This window comes from Cupressus sempervirens, chromosome 9, assembly GCF_028749045.1.
Source record: "Cupressus sempervirens isolate cs-2001-9-10 chromosome 9, ASM2874904v1, whole genome shotgun sequence".
Taxonomy (NCBI): Eukaryota; Viridiplantae; Streptophyta; class Pinopsida; order Cupressales; family Cupressaceae; genus Cupressus; species Cupressus sempervirens.
The window spans coordinates 206,547,791-206,561,118 of record NC_143126.1 but is presented as its reverse complement, the minus strand read 5'-3'; the positions used below and the strand labels follow the sequence as shown (position 1 = coordinate 206,561,118).

Here is a 13,328-nt window from a genome sequence, read left to right as displayed (position 1 = left end):
ATTTTATTACTTTGTTATTTATGGTTTAAAGTAAGAAATAATGTCTAGTTGGTGATTAAAGTATGTAGATTAGTGTTGACCACCCCCCCCTCCCCCCCTCTAGTAATCCCTATTTCTGACAATTGGTATCAGAGTATAGTTATTGAAGAGGCTTAATAGCTTGAGTAAGATCCTTATGGATATGGAACATCTGATGAAGAACCTTGAAGATGCAATTAAACAAATTGATCTCCCTATTGAAGAAAGACATAAGCTGAAAGACAGATATGAAGACTCCAAAGTATACATTGGAAAATTGAAGGAAAAGATTGAACATCTATAATCCAAGCCTAAATCTACTAAATTTGGAACCAATGATGATGATTATTTGAAGTTGAATACAGAGTATAATATCTTGAAGCATGAATTGAAGATTACAAATCTAAAGTTAACTTTGAGCAATGATCCTAGCAAAGTTGAATCTGATTAGAAGATTAAAAATGTAGATTTGAGAGAAAGTCTAGAAAAGAAGACATTTGAATTTGAATCATTGAAAGAAGATCATGAAGAACTTCATAAGTACAATACTATTGTGAAAGGTGAATTAACTCAGTGTAAGCAGCAACTTGAGAAGCTCCATTCTAGCAAAGAAAATATTGATGATTCAATGTCAATATAGAGAGCTACTTATGATAAGACTGGTCTTGGTTATCTAATTAACATGTCAAAAAAGAAATCTAAGATTAGATCTAATCCAAAAGAAAAAGGTAAATCTGATGATAAGATTGAATCTAGTCAATCTTCTGATAAATCCAAAGAAGTTGGACAAGATAATGAAGTTGAAATATTTGATGAACCAAAGCAAGACAAATCTCCTAAGGAAACCAAGTATGAATTTAGAGGTAAGTTTTTTTCATGTTGTAGACACCTAAATTTGATTACACCGCTTAGGTAATCCTATTTAGTTATCTCTAAAAGCATCACTAATTAAATACCTATTTAATTAATCCTTTGCCATCCCCTAGCTAATTAATTTAATTAATCATCTATAGTCCTAATTGATAAATCAAATAACCTATTATTTATCAATTAAATCCTATTCTTCTATCTAATTTCAAAATCTCCATTTATCAAATAAATCTATTTGATAAATAAAACCATCAAATCTAATAACCCCTAAAATATCCTAAATCCTCCATTTAGCCTAATCCACCCCATCCACCCATACTAACCTAGCTTAGCCACTAACTCACCCACCCCCATGAATGCCATCCACTTGCAAATCTCTAACAAGCTTAGTCTAATCCTAAACCCAAGCCTAATCCCCCCCTCAACCTTGTCACATTCCCTAAGTAAGCTTAAGACTTTCCTAAGCCAAGCAAAGTCAACAATCTCAACTCCCTCCAAAATATCCCAACCACTTAGCCATGAATGCTCTTACAAAGGCTATAAAAACTCTTACAAGCCCATTCATTGCTCTTACAAGCCATAATGAAAGGTTTTTATGAAGATATTATCCCTTGAGCCTCTTTTGTTGACTCATCTTTCCCCTTTGCTCCATCCACTCACCCTATGACATGTGTCACTCTCTGATTGATGCTAAACAAGCACAATCCATGTGCTCCCCTTTGAGTGCATCATAGCCCTTCTTAAGCTTTCATCTCTCCCTGCATCTTAGCCCTCCATCCCTCAAGCCCTTAGCCTATAAATTGAATCCCTTCCCAAGCCATTTCATCACAATCTTTTGAGCTAAAGTTATAATGTCATTTTGAGACCAAGTTTTTACATCAAATCCATTCACCCAAGCCAAAATCCATCAAGAAAACCATTGAAGCTAATTTGAGAAGCCTTGAGCATACATCCCACATCCACATAATAGACTCATCCATACATCAAGAGAATAATCTCATTGAGAGAGCCATTCCATGGCTCATATTCTCATTTGAGGGTTTCACTTTTGGTCTCTCTTATATGTTATAGTTTTTATGCTAGTTAACACTTTTGTTCTTTTAATAGATTAGTATTACTTGCTAACATATTTCTCATATACATTTTGGCATGCTCGATGGGACCCCACTATGGGTCATTTAATCATCTATTTCTATCTATATATTGTTTTTTGCTAATAATCTAATGTTTCTTGTTGTTTGAGTGAGTTGTAGGGTTTAATCTTGTTCTTGCAAGTTAAAGGAAGCTTTGGGGAGAAAAAAAAAACTTCAAAAATCAAATTCCAAAATTTTTCTTAAGAAAATCCACATGTTTTAAACCCAATTTCATGCAGTGTCATCTCCGCAGATCGGTATCTCTGACTAGATGACTGTCGTCTTCGAATCCTGAACTATCGTCTCCGAAGTGAATCCTGTCATCTGCACAGATCAGCGTCTCCGCCTAGCTTTTGTCATCATCTTCACCTCTAACCATCATCTCCACCTGGCCAATTTTCTTATTCAAAACACACTTTTTCATCTCCGCTGCTGCCTGCAGTCAAACTATCGTCTCTGCTACCACCAGTAGTCAAATTGTCGTCTCCGCTGCCACCAGCAGTCAAGCTGTCATCTATGCCGGCGCAATCTATCAACTATCATCTTCGATGCCACCAGCTACCTTCTTCATCAGACTATCATCAGTAAGTTTTGATGTCTATGAGTTTTGACGTCTTCACAGATTGGCGTCTCCAAATTTTGGCATCTTTGCCTGATGAAATGTCATCTCTGCCTATTTATGTTACATTTCTATTTTAGCATATCAATTCCTGGACTTTTATTTTTATTTTTAAAAAAGAGTATAAATCAAAATTTGACTTTTAGTGGTTCCGTAGGATTTAGACCATTCTAAGCATTTTCACGCCTAAGAAAAACAACAAAAAAAGTTTTAAAAAAATTTCCATAGTTAAGCTTTCATTTTGGAAGATTTTGGGTGACTAATCAATTTGTTTTTTTTTGTCTTATTACAGGTTGGAGCAACAGATTTAATCATGTTTTTTAGGTTTTTCGTGGAATGAACTTGAATGGTTAAACACATTTTCCATTGAATGAATGTTTCTCAAAACACAGTCTTGAATGTCATGGATTAAAATCATTTTTTCTTGGAATGCATGCTTAAAAAAAACAACTCAATCTTGAATGAAAAGATCAATTAACCATTGCAATATCTCACACTTCAATTTTTGGTGCATTAAAAAGAATAAACAAATCTCTCTTTTGCATGCAACTTAGGAAAAGTTAATTTTTGAACACTTAAGAAATTTGTTAAGTTAAAAACAAATCAACAAAAATCAAATTGAGTAGTTTCTTCATTGGACTCACCCTCTTTAATCACCAATCAATTCAACCATTGGTTGCAATCTCAACACCATCTATGGGGATGGGTCCACCTAAGAGAGTGTTAAGTGTTCCATAATCAGATTCTATTTAATTTTCTCTTTGAGGGTTTGTCTTAAACTTATAAGATTTCTCCAATGTCCAAAAATCTAGATTAAATTGATCACACTTTAAGTTTGGATTTTAAAATTGAACAACTCTTGACGTGGAGGGCCTCCGGGTGCACGCTTGAAATTGAATCTCACACACCTTTGTTTTGGGCTTAAAACAAAATCACACCAACTCTTGAATGCCTTAAAGTAAATTAATCGATACTTGATGTGGAGGGCCTCTGGGCGCGTGGGTTTACTTTTTTGTTGACCCTAACTCTTCTTCTTTTATTCATTCTTCGCTCCATTTTTCTTTGTTGGCACATTTCAAAGTTGAAATTGAACATTGTCTCTTAAACATGAGTGCTTGCAAAATCTAGATCAATACACATAAGAGTCAGTTGGCAAAAGAACAAGCGTTCTTTTTAGCCCAAGGTCATCCAAGTCTTCTCTCCTCTTGTCATCTTTCGAGGCCATCTTGGGTGCATAAGATTAGGATCCAAAATCTTGTTTCTCTTTTTAGGAGGCCTGCTTGGAGATTTCATCACCCTTTTGGATGACCTCAACTCTAGCGTTTCGGTGGAGTATAAAGATTAGGAGGTGAATCTAAAGACACCTCTCTTGGAATCAAGATTTTGTCACTCGAGCTAAGCCTCAAGGAACTTTATACCCTTGAGAAGTGAAAGAGGAGAAGTGGGTTACCGCTCCTCTCGACTGTGTGACATTGTTTTGTTTCATCTACGGACTTGGGCCTCACATACCTTGGATATATTGAGGACTCCCTAGCTAAACCAACTGCCAGCCTTGTAGAAAACCATCTAGAGTGCTAATGTGTTTGAAGTGATTGATTGAAACATTTGTAAAACATACAAACTCCTCAGTGAAAGTATCACATTCTGAGAATCCTGCAATGAAGCATCGATAATACCCTACTAATCCCATAAAGCTCCTCACCTCAGTGACACTGGTGGGTGCCGGCCAATCCATGATGGCCCTAATCTTCGATGGGTCTACTAAGACTCCATCACCTGATATGACATGACCCAAATAATGTATCTCAGGTCTGAAGAATGCACACTTCGACAAGCTGCCAAACAATTGGTTCTCCCTCAATTTCTGCAATACCTATCTCAAGTGCTCTTCGTGCTCCTTCTCATTAGGAGAATATATCAAGATGTCATCCAAGAAAATGACCACAAACTTATCCAAAAAGGTACAAAATACTCCATTCATGAGGCTCATGAATACAGCTGGAGCATTCGTGAGGCCAAATGGTACCACAGTGAACTCGTAGTGGCCATACCTAGTACGAAATGCAGTCTTAGGAATATCACTATCCACAATCCTCAACTGATGATAGCCTAACTTGAGATCAATCTTCAAAAATACTCGAGCACCGTGCAACTGATCAAAGAGGTCATCAATCCTAGGAAGAGGGTTTCGGTTCTTGATGGTTACTTTGTTCAATTGCCGATAATCAATACACAACCTAAGTGATCCATCCTTCTTCTTAACGAAGATCACTGGTGTGCCCCAAGGTGACACACTAGGTTGAATATGCCCCTTCTCTAAGAGTTCCTCCAACTGAATCTTAAGTTCACTGAGCTCATGGGTAGTAATCCTGTACGGTGCTCTCGACACTGGCTCTGCTCCTGGCACGAGATCAATATGAAAATCCACTGCTCTAGGTGGAGGCCTACCAAGAAGCTCTGAAGGAAAGACATCTAAAAACTCCTGCAATATAGGAAAATCATCAAGGGATGGCTCCCCCTCAGGATCTTCCTCCCTATCACTGATGGTGATAGCGAACAACTGACATCCCTTCCGCATGCACCGTCTAAGCTGCATAGCAGAAATCATACGAAGGGATATGGGTCTCTTAACCCTAAGGATCACTCTAGAGGTACCATACTCATCCACACATTCCACTCTCTTTTGTCGACAGTCCATCTTGGCGCTATGGCCATACAACCAGTCTATGCCAAGGACAACATCATAAGAACCTAGAGGGGTAATACGTAGATCAGACATCATGGACATGTCTCCAATCTGAATCGGGCAACTATGCACCATGGAACTGACTGACACTCTGGCTCCTGAGGCTAACTCTAACTCCCAGCTAACATCCTGACTAATTGCTACTAGCCCACAACGCTCCATGATGAAAGGAGATATAAATGAATTAGTAGCTCCAGAATCAAATAAAATAGTAACCATGCTACCTCGTATACTACCTATAGCCTCAATAATCGTGGCCTGATGCTCAGCCTGGTGATTTTCAACCGCTACAAAGACTCTATGAGATTTACCTACATCACCCACTGTCAGCTCTAAAAAAGCCCCTCTCTGACCACTAGAGGACTATCCCTAAGAAAACTCTCTAGCAATATGCCCCATGCCACCACAAGTGTAACATGGACCTCGTGTATAGGATTGGGCACCCTGTGATCCAGACTGTTGTGGGCCTCCTGACCTGCTAGATCCACTGAATCCACCCCTAGAAGACTGTTGAGTCTTCGCTGGTTGTGACTGTGGAACCTGCACTTTCTGATCCTGCCTCGGACCCTATGAATGCCACTGCTTGGGCTTGGAGCCTTGATAACCCTGTGAGGGTTTCTGCTACTATTATTGTTGGGGTTTCTGCGGTTGGGGCTATTGGCCCTTAGAGGACCCTACTATGTAGTTCTGATTCCCTTTCCAAGGGGGTTACTTTTGGGTAGAGTTTCAGTTCTGAGATCAATCCCGTGACTCCTGTCTACCTCGAGTGTCCTCTGCCACTAGTGCCATCTCAACAACTTGTCTGAAGGTGGTAGGAAAGGCCATGCAAATTGGACCCTGAAGTGAGAAGTTCAGGCCCATGATAAATCGATGCACTCGCAGTTTCTCATCCTTCGTGTACTCGACATAAGGAAGGAGCTCGAGAAATTTGCTCTCATACTGAGCCATGGTAAGACCCCTCTGATGTAGTGAATGAAATTCCTCTATCTGCTTCTGCCTGAAATGCTCAGATAGGTACCTCTCCCTGAACCTCTCTAGGAATGACTCCCAGGTGAGGGTATCCATGCTCACTCCTCCAATTGTCTCCTCCTGATGCCACCAATTGGAGGCATCACCTCTTAACTGATGAACTGCTAGTCGTGCCTTTAGATTACTCCCATATGGACGTAATCCAAAGCACCGCTATAGACTCTGTAACCATGCCTCTGCTACTGTCCCCTCAGTGGAACCGGTAAATAAATGTGGCCCGAGTCGAATCAATTCCCTAATATCATCTCCTATATGTCTGGGAGGTCTGTCATGGGTCCTCTCTGGTGTATTGACTCTTCCTCATGCTCACCCTATCCCTCTAACTATCTCGGTGGGGGACTCCTAGTCCTCTCTCTGACTCTGGGTCCACCTCCTCTGGGTCCCTCTGCTTCCACAACTGGAATCTGCTGACCTGGCTGAACTACAGGTCCTGCTCTCTGCTGAACTACACTGATCAAAGTCTGAAGTGCATCTATAATGTCCTAGTTCGGGTTCGATGGTGGTGGCGGTGGAGGTGGTGGTGGAGGTCCATCCTCCTGTCCTACTCTACCACCCCTCGCCCTATGACCTCTACCTCATCGGTTGCTCCATGTAACAGGAGGCATTCTACACAATTGAAGTTTTTAGTTAGGTTTAGAAGCATAATGGTTTTAGGTTCCTAGTGTTGAAACATGAGCTCTGATACCAAAATGTCATGCCCAAAAGTAAGGGGCAAAAACACATACAATTTTTTTTTTGAACTAATTAAGATGATAGGGTCAACAATGTTCATATGATCATCTAAGATTAAATAAGATAACATTTTCGCAGAAGTTTTAAAGGATTAACTAATGGAATTAATCATGATCAATTGCTACAACCTTAAGGATGATCTAATTAACTAGGTCCTTGATACTAAATTGATAACTTGAACATCACTACAACTTAATCATTTGCTCTAGGCTTAACATTAATTAATTAACTTCTTTCAACTTCATTCTCATTTTGTTATAAAATTTTAATCCAAATTCCAACTAATCTTTAATGTACACATCATAGGGATAACAATATTATCGATTATACAATCTACGTATTAATTATCAAATTTATTTCCTTGCTCTCATATCAATCTAATTTATATCAATCTATTGTTCACTATAGGAACTGGAGGCAGGAATTATTTCAACTAAATACATAAGTAGGACTAAACTTAATTTGAACTATATTAAATTTTTGATCACGTTAATAATGCCAATACTAAAGTCCACCTAACTGATTTTTTTTATAAAAACATTATGATGCTAACACAAATATACTTGAATCTTGAATACTCTAATTTGAATTGCTATTGAGTTAAACTAATTTATAGATAATGCAAATTTCAAATCTAACTTTTAAATTAGAACAATTAAAATTATCTAACAACTAGTTACCACTCTAAACTAACATCATTTAAAACATTAGACTTAAAGTTTAGCAAACCTAACTTAAGTATTTAGGTTTAAAACAATATTACTACACTAATAAACTACTAAAAAAAACATTATACCACCTTCTAAGAATCCCACATATATATAAAACTACTTATTAATATAAACAAAATTACAACCAAAACTAAAGAGAATAACTAAATTTAAGCTATCTAATTTGGTGCCATCCTATCTTACACTAGCTACCTACTAATGATACACATAAAAACTAACTACTACCCTAATTAACAATCTAATTCTAAACTCATTTAAATCTATTAACTCAAGCAAATCTTATACTAACCTAACTAACTTACTAATACAACTTACTAACAAAACACGCATAAAGGAAAAGCAATAATAACCTACACTACCCCACTCATAACCTACGCTACCCGACCCTAGGCCTGCCCCACGTGCTGCCCAATGCCTGCGCGTGGCAGGCTTGCTCCCTGTTCGCATGGGAAACGTCACGCAGGGGAAAGACTCTGCGATTGGAGAAGATCATGGGGGACAGGGAGTATGAACGTCCCTCCCCACAATTTAAAACCTTACTTGCCCCCCCTCTGACAGAAGCAAGGTCAGCGTTAAGTGTGGAGGAGACGTGAGTTGCATAAAGGAGTTTTTTTTTTTTTTTAACATATTACTGCCCTCCCTTATGAAGGATCGACCCTCTGTACTTGCAGTACTTACTGACAGGTGGGTGGAAGTTGTATAATATATATATATTTTTGAATTTCCTATAAGATTCGACTTGCATCATAAGTCCTAAGGAATTAAATGCCAAAATTTTTATAGTTGGGGTGTTGAATTTAAAAGTATTGTATATATATCTTTAGGTGTTATATATTCAAATTTATATAAGTCATTTTATTTAATGGATTAACAATGATTTTTGATTTGCAATTCAAGGGGAATATCTCATGGAATATTCTCTGTGACATGGGGAATTTTAAGGCTTTCCCATACATTTTCCAAAGAGGGTTTTTAGACCTGGAGATGCACAATTTGGAAGCCAATTTCTCCTTTGCCAAGTTCTAGCATGTTTTCTTGCTAAGTTCATTGTTATGCAAGATGAGTTTAGATATTTCTAGAGTTAATAGAGTTCCTATGAACAAGCACACTAATGCCAAGCAGATGCAAGGGATTATAATTATCCTTCTATAATAGTTCATGTTAATTCAATCATCTAGAAACAAGGTTGTATGTTTTATATAAAGTCATCCTAGCAAGGTGTGTGTTCTTTCTTCATTATTTAAAAAAATAAAGAAATTCAAGCCTCTTAATCAATTGCTCTTGTTCTTATAAATCTTATCAAGGAATTATGAACCAAAATTCAAAATCGAAAAAGGTGATGAATTAATGCTTATCAAATTTAATTGTATCACTATTGTAACTTATCAATGAAAGTCCTAGCTTGGTGATCACAATATAGGATTGATATTATATCATGATAATGCTCAAAACATTGAATTGAACTTCAACACATCCATTTGCCTTTCATTTTCATAATTGAAACTCAGAATTTCCCAATTCAAGACATTAACTATCATTCTAATTTCTCGCATACCTATGCCAAAATTTGAAACCACATGGGAGCATTGCAAGGGAAATTTCATAATCTTTTCTTTCCTTTATTATTCATCCTGGTTCAAGGCTCCATCGAGAAAGAACCAGTAAGAAAACCCGATGTCTTTGCCACTACATCAAATTCAATTACAACTTACATAATATTACATTTCATTGAGTTTTCTCCAAGGCTTTCACAAGAGAACTTTTATCAAATGTCGTCATTGCATCAGGAGTAAACATGGAAGATACAAGAAGCAACATGGGAATAACAACACAAGGATGCAAGCAAAAAGAGCATACATTCCCACCCGGTTGCACAATAAGTCCAACAATGAACCAATATAGGGGAAAGGTGGATTTTCTCAATAGGAGAAGTCTATCACCATACCTTCACTTAGCCCTTTCGGGGCTATAACTTCAAGAATTTCCATTCTTTCACAAGGCCCTTTCGAGGCTATATCCACAAGGATTTTCATTCTTTACCACATTCAAGAATTCTCAATAATAACAAGTTATGGGATGACAAGTAGGGGCCCATACACCCTACCCTTTCTCCCTCCTCTCTCCATGAGAGGAGACTCTACACTATTGAGGTTCAACTAAGGCCCTTTCCCCAAGCATGGCCACTTCTTCCCTATCCAAGGGTGAGTGTTGCCAAGAACATCCCCATGAAAACCTCTCAAAACAAACAAAACATCAAGAAGGCATATGAATGGCATCAAAGGAAAACAAGATAAAATCCCTCCCAATACCACCCTCAACACACAAGCAAGGAATGCATAACTACACAATGTCTCCAACATGATTCAAACAAGATTCAAAACATGAACACACACAAAGAACCATTCATGGAGTGAAGAACTCCTACCTTCATAAAAGAGTTATGGCAATGGTGGTTTGAGAAGAGCTTCCCTTTTTCTTTCTTCAATCTTCAAGACTTCCTCCAAAACTAGAGGATTGGGTGACTAAACCAAAAACTCCCCCAAAAGGCCTCTAAGTATGGTCCTTAACTCCACTAATCTTCAAGTAACCCAAGATGGAGGTTGGTTTTACTAACCCAAGTAAAGAACAACCCATTTTCGAAATCAGCCTATAATAGGGTTTTTAAGAGACCCTAAGAGTCAACCTAGGAGGCTAAAGGGTTGGAAAGTACCCCCACCCATACCCTTACCCATAGGGGTACTTAAATTTAATATTTCTAAGCCTTTAAAGGCTTGCTAGGAACAATTAAAAGTTAGGAGAATAGTAAGATCAAATTACATCCTTTAAAGAATTACAATATAAGGCTAGCACAAAATTAACAAGTAGTTTAGCTCCACTTTTATTTTATTTTATTTTTTTTATTTTATTTTTTGTCGTCTCGGCTAATTTTCCTACACACTCATTGCACACATCAGTAGATCCAAAACAACATGCATAATGTGAATTACATATTAGAGGAATAATATAAATTAAAGCATCCATTTCTTAATAAATAGTTGTTTATCAAATTCTACTCATATTTCTAACCTGTCGACATGCATAACCAAATGTGTTAGCGTTGCATACATTTTCTTTCATCATTATACATATTTATAAGCATTGAATAGAAAAATAAAATAACTGAAGTAAGCATCACACATCGAAAAATAGCATAAAAATGTTCAGTGTTTCCAATAATGTTCTGACATGTCAGCATGAGTATCAAAATAACAATGTATCATCGGTGCTAGGATGGGTCAGGGTGAGGCCTCATAGTTGAAGCAAAGCTATCAGTAGTTGATCTTGTCCACACTAAGCAAAAAGGTGGAGAAAGCCTTCCCAAATATCTACAAAGATGGCAAACCCTTACCACCCGCATATCTTGCACCTTGCCAGAGTGCCATTTGGTGAAAATGTTTGTTGATAATGCCCATCCTAGCTTGGCTCACCACATGACCATGAACTGTTTGCAAACCTACAAAGATATCAAAGAGAAAGGAATGATCCTTGAACAAGGACTCATTAAAGATGGTGTGGTCAAGATTTACAAGGAAGCCAACCAAAATCAATCACATTCCAATGACAAGTCTAGGTATTGGAACAAAAACAAGCATGTTGCAACAGATGGTGTCACTAACACCAGACATGTGAATATTATTGGTCCTTCTCAAAACCAATACAACCCATCATATCAACCAAACAATCAACAAGCTATCAACTACCAACAGCAAAATCACCAAAGCTATCAAAACCACAATCCAAGACCCAACTTCCAAGGGTCTAGCAATCAAGATAATGCCATCAATGTAGCTGCAAGGCAAAAGCCCAGATATCAACCTGCACCTAGAAATTATACACCTCTTGGTGAGCCATTGGATGTCATTTTTGAAAAATTAGTCAAGGAAAACCTCATCAAATTTCCTCCTACCTAGCAAATCGACCCAAGCCAATCCAAAGCTACATGGTACAAAGACAATGAATACTACAAAATTCATAGGGTAAAAGGTCACACTACCCTCAAATTCATGAAACTGAAAGATTATGTGCAGGATCTCATTGATCGGAAAGAAATCACCGTTGGTGCCCAAACCTCTCCCAATGCAGGCTTATAGATCTATCAAAATCCTTTTCCTCCTCACAACAACCAAAATCCTGGAAAAACACCTATCCAAACCAACAACAACAACACCAACAACTACCAGCCAAACCAACAGCATGGGAAGAACAATGGCCACACTTCATCCTATATAGACTATGGTAGCCTTATAGGTTGTATATCCGAGAAAGAGCCTTCTATCAATGTTATCAATATCCAAGGACCAAACAATGAGTGTGCAGTCACCACTCGAAGAGAGTGATTTAACATCGCAGGCCCACCTGTTTCACCAGCACCATCAACTCCATCAAAAAGCCAGTACAATATCTTAGAACACCTTGGGAACATGTCAACCCAAATCTCCATTTTAGACCTTCTCTGCCCTAGTCCTGTGTATAAAAACATCCTTGACAGTGCTCTCATAGAATCACGTGTCCCTTCAGATATCAATGCTACTGATTTTTGTAATCTCATTGGACACCTATCCTCCTCATGTGCCCTATCTTTCAAACCCATTGACATACTCGTGGTCGAGCCAGATCACACCCTTCCACTTTGCATAGCCATCATGGTATCCAATTTTTCCATGAAAAGAGTAATGATAGATAATGGATCAGCCTTGAATATTTGCACCCTAAAATTCATAAAATAAGCTCGATATACTGAGGCAGATATCATCAGTGAGGTTATCACCATCAAAGCTTATGACAACTTGGAAAGAACCACAGAAAGAACTATTTTGTTGCCAATCAAGGTTGGGCCAGTCATCCAAGAAACACTCTACCATGTTATTGATCTAAACCTACCATTTAACATCCTCCTCGGTCACCCATGGATTCATGCCATGAAAGCCATTCCATCCACTTACCATCAGTGCATAAATTTTTGCATCAAGGCACTGAGGTAACTGTACACTCGAAAGTGTCCCACTCTAAACCCTTCTATCCAAAAAATTCCATGAGTTGGAATACTTAGATGCCGGCTTAGAGCTCCCTATCCATGGAGTGCAAGAGAGTATATTTCAAGAATAAAAAGGCTCTCAGATGAGCCTTAGAGATACTGTTCTTGCTAGTAAACCATGCAATGGGAGGTTCCAAAGACAAGATGCAAGAATGCAAATGTCCCAAGGAATTCCTCAAGGATGCAATGCAAATGAAGATTAAGCTAGAATGAGAATGTCAAATGCAGTTATGCTAGAATATGAATGAGAGTGCTACAATCCAAATATTAAGCTATGTGAGAGATTATTGCAAAATAGAAGCTAAACTAACATGCAACATGAATCTAAGCTAAAATGCCATGGATGAGAGAATGTAGACAAGGAAGAGAAGTTCTC

The 13,328-nt window shown here is 38.0% G+C and overlaps 1 pseudogene; it reads right to left on the bottom strand.

Annotated features, from left to right (window-relative positions):
* LOC149538218 (regulator of nonsense transcripts 1 homolog) overlaps positions 1 to 5,218 on the bottom strand; it is a 154,982-nt pseudogene extending 149,764 nt beyond the window's left edge.
* Between the last annotated feature and the right edge of the window lie 8,110 nt (positions 5,219 to 13,328).